Source organism: Haemaphysalis longicornis, unplaced genomic scaffold (assembly GCF_048455015.1).
Source record: "Haemaphysalis longicornis isolate Haplotype H1 unplaced genomic scaffold, Haemaphysalis longicornis Haplotype H1 scaffold_7, whole genome shotgun sequence".
Taxonomy (NCBI): Eukaryota; Metazoa; Arthropoda; class Arachnida; order Ixodida; family Ixodidae; genus Haemaphysalis; species Haemaphysalis longicornis.
Genome location: NW_027526422.1, coordinates 191891866 through 191905901, shown reverse-complemented (window position 1 = coordinate 191905901; position 14036 = coordinate 191891866). Strand labels below are relative to the sequence as shown.

The 14036-nt window shown below is 44.5% G+C and overlaps 1 long non-coding RNA gene across 1 annotated transcript; it reads left to right on the top strand.

Annotated features, from left to right (window-relative positions):
- The first annotated feature begins 9148 nt into the window (after positions 1-9148).
- On the top strand, positions 9149-13761 carry LOC144147350 (uncharacterized). The gene is made up of 3 exons (XR_013317899.1): positions 9149-9372; positions 11123-11181; positions 12697-13761. It is a non-coding gene; the product is annotated as an uncharacterized LOC144147350 (long non-coding RNA).
- Positions 13762-14036: the final 275 nt, after the last annotated feature.

The following is a 14036-nucleotide window of genomic DNA, read 5'->3' as shown; positions in this document are numbered from 1 at the left end:
CCGTTTTTAGCACTCAAGTTCACGCTGGATTAAAATATTTCATTTGCGAATTTTCGGACGAACAGCGCTGTCACTTCCTGCATATGTTTGTGTTCCATAACGTAGCACAGGTGAGGTCTGCAAAATTTCGAGCGAAACAACAAAACTATAAAAAGGATATTGTTATTCGCTTATTTTGTGCATGTGGCATCCTGCTGCCCGTGCGGCTGTTGTGCGTGCGCGCACAGAAAAAAAAATTAAGCAGTTCCACTCAGCGTGAAAGCGGTCAGAAGTGCGGAGCATTGATTTATCTGCAAGAGGGGCTCTGGTGCCATTCCCTCATTGCTACCTCTCCTCTCGATCTTCCCCTTCCTATCTCGCTAATCTCTTGAAGAATTAGACAGACAGTTGTCCAATGCAATTTAAAATTCTAGCGAGCCCTGTTCCTTTTTCAAATGTACCTAAAATGTACCTCAGTCTACCTATGCCTGAAATGTACCTTCAGCTTTATTTGAGCTAAATAATGGGGAGGTGTATCACAAATGCAAGTGGTGCAGGAGTTTCGAATGTTAATGTCCATATAAACCCCTTATAGAAGTTAACACTAACTCTTGCCCGGAAGGCTGAATGGACGGACAAGCTGGTATCTTTTCGAAGGCTCTGTTTGGGCCCATTACGCCGCTACGCAGCGCAGGTCTCTTAGGGTCGGCTACGCCACCTCGGTGCAACGGTGGCTAGGAAGCGTGGCAGCAAACGAGCTACGGCGGCAAGTCGGGACCTTAAAATGCTCCGCACTTAAAACGTGCGACACGCCTGCACCAGCCTGCGCGTGACGCAGACACAACGATAGAACACAGCAGGTGCAGGCGCTTTACGTTGAATGTGGATACCTTGAATAACGCTGTGGCTATCACGGCACAACCTATCTACTTGCGTGTCTGTTTTGAGAAAACAGGATGTGCGCTCTGCCTTCCCTGTTTACCCCTACTGCGCACCAGGGCAAAAACATTTGAAATATCAGCGGCAACATCTCAGTTTGCGTTGTGGAAGTCACAGTTTGAATAAAAGGATTTTTTTAGAAATAGAATCAGATCTTTTTAGAAATTTAGATCTTTTAGAATCAGATTTTTTTAGAAATACTATTCAGCACGGGCATCGCAACTCTAAGGATGAAAATCTCAAGATATAGTAATAACGCTAGCACATGCTAGTGAAATGAAGACAAATACGGAATACTTTAGAGGGCTGTGCTGGTTTTTAAATTGATATGAAGGTAGCTCCCCACCCCAGCAGTTTACAAGCGCACCGGCATTATAGCGGCGAGCTCACTCGGTCGGAGAGAGTCTAATGTGTTATACACTTGTTTTGTCATTCTGCAAAAGACATGAATCAAGCTCTGCGTGAAATTTTGGTTCACTTTGTACGCTCTCGTACGGGCTAAAACTAGAGGACAAGAAACAAATAAAAATATAATTTATCGAAATTGGTGGTGTGGTATAGGTGCAATAAACATTTCGCATCCAATAAATGGGAAAACAGCTGAGGACGGAATTTATGACGGTAGGAATGAACGCAATAGAACACTGCGGCTTTATAGAAGTTATGTATCAAAATTTTACCCTAACACAGGAGTGTTACGTACGCCTCACGACGATGAAAGCTGCGGACATGTTGTGATATAAAAGAATTGTACAAAAGCCTTAGCTTGATTATAGGGTACCGCTCAATTCGCGACATCGTATATGAGCGAATTATGTTTCAATTTTTTTTACATTTAAAACAAAATAATGGATTGTGGCATACAATGAAAGCGCAATAAAATGGTGAAAAATTTCAGGAATACAATATCAATTCTTTTTTGCGTCTGTCCTTTCCAGAATAGATTGTCACTATAAAACTCGCCACCGTAATAAACGCAAGCACCCGTGTTCAGGCTCGTGGAATCTACACGTCGATTGATGTTGGCTCCCTTTTTGCGTAGAAAAGATTGCTTCTTCAACGTTGCGCTTTTTGTGAAGTCACAGTTTCTAGGAACATTTCAGGACAATTAACTGAAATCGGCATTACATAAAGCTTGACGCTTTTTATATATCTATGTTTTATACGAGCATTTATTGATACTTTGTTGAAAAATGAAAATAATAAAATCAGACGGTCATTTTGTCGCTAGCGAGAAATCACAAGCTACGCTTGTAAGTTCAGTAGTTTTGACTGGTTCAACGTCTCTGGCTTATAGTCCTGTGTGGAATGACTCTGATACATGTTTTCTTTTCGTCTATATTGCTCGTATTATCCAGCTAGAGTCTAAGTGCGTACATTTTGTCTATGCCAATAGCCAGCTTTTTCTTCTTTGCTTCAAGCTCCCTCCTGTTTACAGCGTTTCCTCGATCACTGTCAAGTTGTACACTGAAATGTCGTTCGTTTTATTATTACTAATCAATTTTGACAGCTTTCATAAGTCAGTTTTATCTACCGTACTTGGTAAGATAGTGTGCTTACATTTCCCAAAACATTGCTTTGTTCTCTACATTGGTTTGGCATTATGTTACCTGCATGCTGCTTCTCCGAGAGATGCGGCAGAGTGTGTGATTGCTGCTGTTCAGTTGTCATTTAGCGCGTCAACGTTGCCTTCTTTGTGATTGGTCAGGAGCGCGAATTTATTTTGAAGGGTTACTTCAAACTCCTGCGTCGTGGCTCTGACTGAATCCATGTTGGGTTTCCTACTTTCGCCTGTTTTCTTTGAAGATTTAAGCTTATTTTCCAACTTACCATGCTATGGTCACTACTCCAAATCATGCCTAGCACAGCCACGTCATGAACTGGGTTGTCACTTCAAATGAATGCAATTTCGGGAGTTGTTCTCCTGGTGGAAGTTTTGCATGTCTATTTCCTACTTTTTCGTTTGCGTAAGGATATTCCCATTATTATCATGGTATATTTTCCGCAAATACGACCAGTGTATCTCCTCGATAATAGCGAGCACCTATTGAAAAGATTGCCACTAAAGATTTTTCTCCTTTTTTTCACCTAAGTTTGCGTTAAAGTCTCCATCTCATAGTAAGTTGCTTTGCTCCCTTACTGATTCCTGACTCGACGTTAACGTAGAAAATATCTACCGCATCTTCAGCGTAGCTAGCTGTCGGTGCTTACGGTGTATATTTTGAACGTGTTGTACGTTTTCACCTTGATTAAACCAAGTCCGACAATTAAGTTAATACTGAAAAACGTCTCTACGTTTCTTGCTATTTCTCTGTGGATTAAAAATCCAACCCTGTGTTCATTCTTTTCGTGAGATCCTCGGCCGCATAAAATATGCGCGATATTCAACTCCCCGAGGAGTTGAGTAGCGGGAACTTTTTTAAGTAATATAACCTGACAAAGCCCTATGATTTCCGGCTTAATGTCAGAAAGCTCCTCTAGTAGCACAACTAAGCTTCCCTCAAACGACGGAGTTCGCGGGCAAAGTTAACGTTGCGAAGTTTATGTTCGCGGGAAGGCTTGTGTGGACCTAAAGATCCTTAGGACCCTCTGCTCAATCGCTCGCATGACCGCCGCCGTGGTCACGTGCTCCACAGCTGATGGGGGGGGGGACGGTTACGTTGGCCAACCATGGGAGGTGGGGGCCAACTACTGCACCAAAGTGGCTAGATCCTTCTTTCATGAAGGAGTGCTGTTTGTGCCCGCAAGAGCCTTGCTAGCATGATTGCACCTATCCACTTTAGCTTCTTATGTATCCGGGGCGGTGGTTAATTCCGGACCAGGAAGCACTCTATACCTGGCATATTCTGCAAGCCAAAATAATCAAAGAAACGTTGCACGCGCTTTTTTATACTGAACCAGATACTACTTGGCAGCCTTATAATCGCGAGCGTTGCTTGTCGCGGATGTATATAGCTTGGCGCTTTGGTATTCTCCTAACAAAATTGTGGTTGTTTGGCCGGTATCATATTTAGTGTCTTACATGGTCTGAGAGCGAGGACAGGCTGAGCAAGTTCGCAAATAATACCGGCCAGGGCTGTCGTCCGTGAACGAGATAAGCATGCATGAATCCAGTTTTGTGACAGTTACTTTGCGGCGCTTCTCAATTACATAAATATCCGTGAACTGAGCGCTTTTTAGCGCGCTACCCAACAACGGCTGAAATCTGTTTGTTGGAACACGCGATGAAGTCGCTAGACACGATTTGAAAGTAGATGTTCGTGCGGCTTACGTGACTTGAGCAAGAAGTGGATAAAACAAGAGGCATCACTAAAGCACTGCGTGGCAACGGTCACTCACGCTTTCCTGGCGGGCGCGGAATGATCGAAACCAAAAATGAATTAGGAAAGGCCCTCAAGGGCATGTAAAAAGCACAAGCTGCAGGCGAGGACATCACAATCATGAACCTTTTAGAAAGGGTGGAGATACTTTACTGCAAAAATTTGCTAACCTATTCTCAGAATGCTTAAGCACTCTAAAAGTACCCGTAGCCTGGAAGAAAAACGCCATCCTAGTTTCGTTAACAAGAAGTGTAAAAACAGAGATGTTAAAAACTACAGCCCCATCATTCTAGACAACTGGTAGGTAAATTTAGGACGGTGCAACGAGCCTTGGGGCGAATAGTGAAGAGGGTAACACTTGAGGACCGTAACCTCGCATCCGGGATCAGGGAGCAAACACGAGTGGAAGATCTTGTAGTGAAACATTAGAAGAAATGAAATTTGTGTGGTCATTCAGGGAGACAAAATTACGAGAAGTGGACAACAAGGGAAACATACAGAGTGGATACCGAGAGCCGGGACCCGAAGATGGGGAAGGCCATTGAATCAAGGCAGTTACGAAATAAGAAAACTCCGAGGGAAACATTTGGTTAGGGGCGCGCAGGACAGGAGCGGGTGAAGGTAAAGAGGAGAGGCCTTCGTCCTGCAGTAGAACTAAATAGGCTAATGATCATGATAATGAGCATTGTGGACTCTAATTAAGAGAAAAATACAGTCAAATGCAACTCGAACAACGACTTCTTCGACAACATTCACCAGATAGGCTTTGTTACGCTACGGGTATGCAGGGCGATATTTAAGGAAGAAGAATATCTTCAAACGTGACTTGACGGAAAATTATCTTGTGGAGTGGTGAAAAGCACCTGTGTGACTCCCGGGAAATAAGAGATAAAAACAACTCTATTGATAGTCAGGGATCAGGTGAGGGGTAGAGGGCGGTTCTGAGGGCCGCCGCGACCGCCAGGACCCGGGTAGTCACCAAGTCTTGACTCGATGCCTCCGGGTCGAACAGCGCCTGCTCCCAGAGGGAGGGGAAAGGAATGGGAGAAAGGGGTCTGGTAGGCACTCGCAGAAAGAATTGTAGTGCGTGTCGAGGGCCCCACACGCGAGGCTTGTTGGGGAGTCATAAAGGTGTGGGTGGCTGTGAATGCGCTGAGAGCGGTGATGGAAGGTGTGGATGTGGAGGAGGCGCAGGCAGTGAGCTGCGTCTAGGGTGAATTGGGGATGTCGTGGAGCGTACTGGCGGTGGAGGAGGCGGTAGTGAAAGGTGATGTCCCTGTAATGCAAGAGCGGGCTACCGGGAGAAGCACCGCGTGTAAGCGTAGCTGAAGTGGTGGCCCGGTCTACTAGTTCGCGGGGCAATAATGTCTGCTAAGATATAAGAACACCTTTGTGTGACAAATTCGGAATTTTTGTGGTGTACCTGAGCTCAGCACGATTTACTAGAAGTTAGGCCACAATGCAGGCGTTAAGCGCACTTTTTGAAATTCGTGATAATCTTAGGAAAATGTTTCTGGTTAGAGCCTGCTTTGTGAGAAATATTTGCAAACAAAGAAAGGCTACGAATTTCGGTGCAAAAAGGTTTTTACGGCGCACCCTTTGGCGTCCGTCCGTGGGCTGAGGCGCGTCCCCGTCGGTTTCGTCAAGCGAACGATGGTAAGTCGGGATGGTGATAGAAAGCAAAGGGGGAGAGGGACCCGAAATTGTGAGTAGAGGCCGGTTCGCCGCCGTGGCGGGAGACGCTTCTGCGAAAGTGTGCGTGGGCGAAGGTGAAGTATGCTATGCCCGCACGAGGCGCTGGACTGCGCGAAGGTGGGCGAAAACGTCCGGAGGGCGTGCACGTGAGGATGATGTGTGATGTGCTAAGACACAGCTAGCGGTCCCTTCCTGAGATGCACTTCGCACTGCCGACGCACAGGCTCACCATAGCTGCAGTCGAGAGAACCCACGAGTGAGTGCTGTTCAGCGCACTGCGGCCATCGAGTGAATGCTGAACTGCGAGTGGGGCAACCGGTCGTGCGCTTCGCCTGCCGCTGCAGCTAAACGAGCTGCCAGAGTGGAGGCTCAGCACCGTCGACGCCCCAACCCCGAGTGAGGTCTGCACAATGACCGAGAAAACCGGTGCATTTGCTTCGTCAGCCACTGGAAATAAAAGTTTTTTTGTAACCATACAAATATGCCCGTCTAAAATTCTTTGCCTTAACATATTTTCTGCATTCAAAACAGCTAAACACTTGCGCCTCAATATTGAATTAAGGAAAATCGTAATCGCCAGGCCATTTGACAGCATGACTGTCTTAGATAATCTTTTACTAAGCTACACTACAAAGGAAGGAATAAAATGAAATGAAATTCAACTTTATTTCTCTCTTGCTGCGGTACAGTAAATAGAGGATGCTGTGGAAGAAGGCTGCAAACAACGCAGCTTGAAGACCCCGTGCGCCCAACCCGACAGCATAGTTTATATACATTTCACCTCATATATTGGCCGCACCACAATTGTTAATATATAATTTCACGATAATGTTACACATATTTTTCCGCATTTTACACACAATCTTGTGTGCACAAACACCATGTTACCTTTCACGTCTAGACGAAATATATGGATGTGTTGCGAGTATGATCAATTTTCTACCTTTAGCCGTGACGACATGTTTTAAGAGAGATGTTGAAATTCTAAGGAATAATGGCGAAAAATTGGCGCAGCTTGCACTAGTAGTGCAAGGCTTGAGAACCACCAGAGCTGGGGGTCGACCTACTGCACCCCAGAGTAACACCGTGTCCCAGGAGAGAGGGAGCAGCCGGACCCCAGCAGTGAAAAACCGGTTTGGACGGCACTGAAAAGCAAATAATATTAAAGTATGTACAGTGTTTTGTTCGGTCCCGTTATACCTTTTGTCATCGTCTTCGGATAGCAGAGCCGCGTCGGGCAAATCCTTTTCTGGCCTGTCGTCGCCTCCTTGGGCTTCCACTTCTTGACATGATTGTCGTCAACGTCTTCGCTGGGGAGGACCAGTGGAGCGTCGGTCGCTACACGCGACGGTGACCAAGGCTGGAGCTCCTCATGTGCGTAGGCCCACGCGCAAGCCTGAATGACACCGGCCGGTCGCCGCGAGGCCCGCGCTCACATGCGCTCGGGGTTTTCTGCCTATGCCGGACACATTTGTGCCGGCCTAAGCAGCTCTGCTTTTGAAAAAACAATGTGATGACGCCGCAATCGTATAGACGTCAGCTTTATAACGCGAGGAGAACCCCTGTATGATTTCCACCTGGGGAAGCTTTCTATCTTGCATCTTCATCATCATTACTATAATCGTCGTTGTCATCGTCATCCTCCTCATCATCATAATCATCATTATTGTGTGCCCTCCCACAGAGTAAAGTTGGTTTTTATGCAGTGCGGTCTGTTTACGATTCTGCGATAAGCTAGACCAAGCATCGCTTTTAAACAATCCAATCCGAACGGATACCAAAAAACAGCCACATCACGGGACGCATGCATCAGTAATTTGGGCATCCTAATTACAAAGGTGGAACAGAACGTGTACCTGAATAGCGCATACGTATTGCTGAAGAGACCAATTGACAAGGCTTCTTGCCATCGTAACACAAAAAATAAAATGGCGGAGTCGAACGAACTAACGACGATTGTAATAAACAGACAATAGTCCAGGTTTCTTGTCATCGTAACACAAAGACGAAAACGATGGAGTCGAACAAATTATCGACGTTGGTAAAAAAAGACAATAGCACCATTGACTTTGTTTTGTGTGTGTCTGCGCAGTATTTACTGCCATGAATTCGGAAGCGTGCAGATAAGCGCCCGAAGTGAAATCTTGCCACTCACGCAAGTTCGTCACAGGAAAAGATGTAAGCAAGAAACAAAAATACCCCACTGCCCACTGCACCTATCACCACCACTAGCCTCCACCACCACACAACCTTTAGAAAGCAAAGAGAACACGCCAGTCATATACCCATCTATTGACGAAGCCACGGTCGCAATAGAAGATCGCTCAACATGCCATACCCCCTATTAACTGAAAAAAAAAATTAAAAATGGAAATATGCAAGGCTTCGCAATCCCGCATGTAAGTGGTCTGAACAGCCTCCATGAATTTCTTCGATAGCCAATATGTACGTTTCTGGCGTAATGTTTCAAAAGTAAGGGCCAAGCAGGACTGAGGTTCTGGTGAGCAGAAAGAAATGCATGCTTAAAGATTTCCAGCATGCCCATACAAACATGAACTAATCGGGGCTTTGCTGTGGCTGTGCCGCGTTTTGGTGCGCTTTCTTATTAGCCTGCCACGAACTAAAAATATGCGTTCAAGCTCCGCTACCAAGTTTCCTGTACGTATATAAAGCGCGATTCCCAGTAAACGTGATTCGTGGCTAACGCGGTCATGTATTTTGGGATGGCAACTTTTGACTTTAGCTGACTACGTGTTGCGCCAAAGAGTCAACCAGTTCATGAAATTAATAATTTTCAGGCACGAATAACAGGGTCATGTTAAACACTCCGCACATGTGACGAAAAAAACCTATGCGATTTGACCCTTCACTCAGGTGCCTTTGGGGCCTCTTTCCGAATTTCGCGTGCCATGACAGTTCGAGCATGGTTCGTAATGACAGTTCTGCTCAGCGAAAAAAATAAAATATTGTTTTAAGAAGTTTTTGCCTGTTCACAGGATCAGCCCCGATTTCTATAGCCTTTGGGTGCCCTGCCTTGTTTTTCTCTTTTGCGCCTACACGGACGTGCAGCTGTTGTGCTTACAGCAGCCGGAACTATATTTCTAGGTATTGCAGCACTGTTTGCTTTCCCGCGAAATCTTTACAACTTTCTCTACTTGCCCGTATTTTTAGCGGAGTTTTAGAAGCGACGGTGCGCCGTTTTTTATGGTAGGTAAAAACATGCGTCCTCGACAGAGCCCGCGAGATGATAAGCGTAGGATGCAAGCAGCGGATGTTGTTTGCGCGTAGTTTTGGATATAAAGCACAGCAGAGACAGTTCTACCAATGCTCTTTCTAACCAGTTAGGTTAATCTGTGTCAGATTGTCCCGAGCCGGCTAATTTTCGCAATGGTATCGCAGTTTCCGCTGCTTCTGCTGTTGACCATGGCACTGGTCGCAGGTGAGCACTTCGGTTCAAAAAGATTAATTCTCTTCCTTCGTTTTTGCATCCTAGACGTAACGTTAGGTGAAGTCTTTTTTTTTACAGGAATTCAAATGGGCGTATTTAATTGTAACAGACGATAGAGTTTTCAAAAAGCAGGTAACACTTCGGCGCTGAGTTCAGTGCTGTCTTAAAAGAGGAGCGAATGACAAGTCACTCCAGTAGTCTAAGGAGGAGGCCGCCATTATTCCATTACCCTGTACACCGAATATGAACATATGTGTACCATATTATTAATGGTCTGGTGATCTTTCTCCTGAAAAAGAATATTGCTATAACAGCAGCAAAAGGACGAGCGCAATTCCGCATTCTGTTAGTTTTGTACATTGACTCCGAATGAAACCCTTACCCATAGGATAATTAATGGTATTGAAAGCCCTAATAGTTGCAGTCAGATCTGCAACGAGAAGTGGGTTACCATGCCAAAGTGATGAGCTATTCATGATATCCCACTCCTTAACAATGTTAGTGTGGGCAGCGTATGGCTAGAGGTTGTTCATACAAGTCATTTTGTCAAGAAAGGTTTTTTTTGGCTTCACAGTACCGCTTCCGTTATTCGCATGCAGTTAACTTTAGTGCTCATGAAGTCTACTTCAGCGATGTACTTCATCATTTAAACGCGGTGCCACAACTCCGCTTCTAAGCTCATATCGTTCTGTGCTTCGAAGTCTTCTTCTCATTTTTAAATAAGTAGGTTATCAATATTCACGCAGAAGACAAATCAACCACCACTAATATCCGCGGAACAAACAGGTGCGCCATGCACACCCTTTCATTATTTCATCTCGGGAGCGCAAGATATGCTACAGGTTGTTTGAAATTGTCTTAAATTACCGCAACGCGAATGAAAATAAACGTGTATTTTCAACGTTTTGAGTACCGCTGACAGGACAAACGCACGAAAAGAAAAAAGCAAAATTAACACTACATTAGTAATGCCTGCAAAAAATAACGCTTTCTGTTGGTAAAAATGACCTTTTGAGCTTCGGTAAAAGTTGGAAGCTAGTTGCGTATAAGCTTCAGCTATACAAACAAAGACTTCAAACAAGAATACACACTGCAGAACACCACCTTGATTTTGATGTAGTTGACAAATGTGCCCATGACATTTTTTTATCACCCAAGTCAATAAGAAAATGTTATACTAGGGTTGTGGCAAAATGTAGGTATTTTCACTTTGTAGAACTTGTCTCTGAGGGTGGTGTGGTGTATATTTCGTCAAACGATTTGCGTTAATGACAATTCAAAGATTACGAGATGAGCTGCTATAGTAGATTATCAGTCGTGTGAAAGAGCGCTGAACCAACGGGACGCAAGGTTTTTTTTCCTTACATACAGCTTGGTCCGTAGAATTTTCTTTGCGACATTCTTCTGCTTCTGCACAGGCAGGAACCCTATGCCACTTTTTGCAGTATCAAACATATTTGCGGGTGTCTGGTGCTAATGTGCAGGGTATTTTTTACCCTGCGAATTGTATTTTCTTACAAAAATGGCCTCCAGCCCGGTTTATTTATTTTATATTGTCTTTAAACCTGTCATAGGCTTGCGGGCGCGACTGTTGCTTCTCACTTACTTTTTTTTCGGGAGTAGGGGGGCAGCCCGAAATATTGATGAGGTTAAATGGTGTTTGAGGCGCCTACTTACTTTCTCGAAATTGCTTCAAAAGTCAAGGCAGCCATTTTAGCGTAACCGTTTTGTTCTTTTTCAGCTGCGCCAACCCGCTTCGAACGTCCTTTGAGGCAAAGATCGCCTCCAGGTTGCTTTCGGGTAAAAACAACCAATTTTATATTACTCTCTACTCACAACTGAATTTGGTCTTTTCGTCGCCAATTGTTGACTTGACAAGCTCCGTCAAGCAAAATACTCTATTCCTTATGAACGTTATTTTCACAAATGAGATGGCATGCTTCTACCTCTTTTAACTTTGGCCAATTTAACAAATAAGCGGTTTTCTCCCATAAAAACATTTTAAATTTGTAAGATACTTGCAAACGAAGTGCTTTAGGTTTTCTAAACAATTTACTGTTTAGTTGTATTATCGGGAGACCGAGGAAAACATATAAACATGTCCCAAGCTTTAAATCCTGCACCAATTTCAGCAAAACGTCGGCCATTATTTCCGACGGAGGCGCCCGAAGATAATGTACCCCTCGGACTGTCAGTGATGATTTCTTTGAATAAATAAGCAAAAAATGATACAATGGAATTGGAATGAAATTTGTCTCGATAAGCAACTACTGAAAGGCTGTTAACAAAATTACCACGTCAGCTTCCCTTAAGAAAAGTTACTTCGTGAATAAGCGGAGAGAATTGTTCTTACATTTATGGTTTTGCAAAAAAATGCATAGCCTAACCAAACATTTGACAGCTCTGGCAAATATAAGGATTTTGTGAAGAAATTAATATACACAGCTTGAAAATCGGATCCAAGATATACATGAGAAGAGCAAGAAACAGCATATTTAGGGTTGTCAATATTGCTACCACCATCTTCGCACCACTACTGACTACAAGAGAACTAATAAGCACTGCGATTACAAGAACTTGCAAAGGGAAATGCAGACCTAATTATCGTATATAAAGGGAAAAAACAGAAGCTGAAACTTACCAGCGGCCATTCCATGTGCGTGCGCGTCTTGCTGGAATTAACCAAGCATTGTAAAACGGATTCGCGCAGAAAGATTGTGCCGTGCTGACTGGCTATTTGCAGTTTAAATGCTACTAACCGCGTGCATAAGCGAGAAATGACGAATACAGGCAACAGGACGAGTGTTGTTGCCTCTATTAATTGAACCTTGGCTGTCCCAACTGTGAGTAGCCGAAGGTCCATAGCAAGTTCAGAATTAATTGTGAGGTGCAACAGCAGGGTCTCCGACGATGGGAGAAAGGCCACCAGCTCTGCTGTTTCTCGAGCCTTGCACGAGCCTTGCACGATTATTGCAAGCTACGCCAATTTTTTAAACTTTCTTTATGGTACAGATGGGGCTGTTTGTACTCGTCCGAATACACTGACACCAGAAATTTGGCATTTCGTAGTTAAATATCTACTCCGTTTGGTAGGGAAATAAAGTGCTAAACGATGTTTCTTTGAAGCACTGCCTTCTCATGTGTAAAAAGGTTGCCATCATTGAAATTGTTGGTGGCAAATACCTTAACTCATCAAAAAAAAGAGGAAAAATAGGCGGTTCTCTGAAAAAAATGTCTAAGCTAATCAAGTACACGAAAAAATAAGAAGTCGCGCGTGTAGCTATTCTTTACATACGTCGTTCGGTTATGTTGCAGATTATCTTTACGGATTCTGAAATCTGCTATGTACGCAATGGGAACTTCGCTGCTTTGTGTGAAAATCAAAATCCCGGCACTGGCTCCGGTGGGGCATCAACTGCAGCTACTTCGCAGCAGAGCTCGGGAGGAGACACACCTTCTCAGGACCCAGTGACAACTGAAGACAGTATCACTATTTCGTCATCGGCTAACTCTGCCGAAGGTGGGATGGGTACGTCTGAAGCAGGAACGACGGATGGCGGAAGTACTGCTGAGAGCACATCAATCAGCGGGGGAGAATCAGAAGCCACAACTAATGCACAGACCACACTAGATGGGAACCCCGTAGAAAGCACGTCGTCGAGCGGGAACGCGTCAGCAGAAACTTCTGAAAACGCAACAACAGCCACTACAGATGCATTTATAAGCAGTTCGACAAGCGGGAATGCGTCAGCAGAAACTTCTGAAAACGGAGAAACAGCCAGTACAGATGTATTTATGAGCACGTCAACAAGTGGGAATGCATCAGCAGCGACTTCTGAAAACGCAACAGCCAGTACAGATGCATTTGTAAGCACGTCGACAAGCGCAGGAGAAACAGCAGGAACATCCGAAGGTGCGCCCCTCACTGTGGAAAATGCGAACTCGAGCACGTCCCCTGGTGGGAATGAGACAGCAGTAACTACTGCAGGAGTGAGCATGGCTGGTGGAAACGACCTTCCGAGCACGACTCCAACGGCTTAAGAAAGCGAAATAAAACAGAAAGAAAGGGGCCCACTTCTAAAATTGCTGTTGAGGTTATATCGGCAAGCACTGAACAATCAGCAGGGCCTGCTACAGAAGACCCACAGCAGAAAAATGAATCACTAGGGCACAGTCGTCTGAGCTGAAGAAGCCCATCCCTTCGCTTGATATGCCGCCTCTTCGGAAATGGGGTGGTGCTGCAGCTGCAATTTTACGTCCTTTCTCTGTTTAAGTAATTCCAAAATGACATATCTTTACCTGTGTGAAGTACTTTCTGAAATGATATTATGTGTACTCCATAGTTGTTGTTGTCGCAAATAAATTAGATTGGTGTTTATAGCCGACGGCTACTGTGTACGATTTAATGAATCGATTTTGCCTGAACCCATTAGGTCATTTTTATTTTGTTCACACAATATATACAAGTGCCGTCATAAGGTTCTGGAACAAATACTTGGGAATAACACAAAATATTTGCATATCTGGACTTACGACAGCCATTGCTGGTCTACAGGAGTCCTTTTCTGTTGAAAAGACTCCTTTGAACGCACACCAGTGCAGCCAGACAGTATTTTAAAGGAGAAATTCCTGTAAAGTTTCTAGACCGTGTTTCA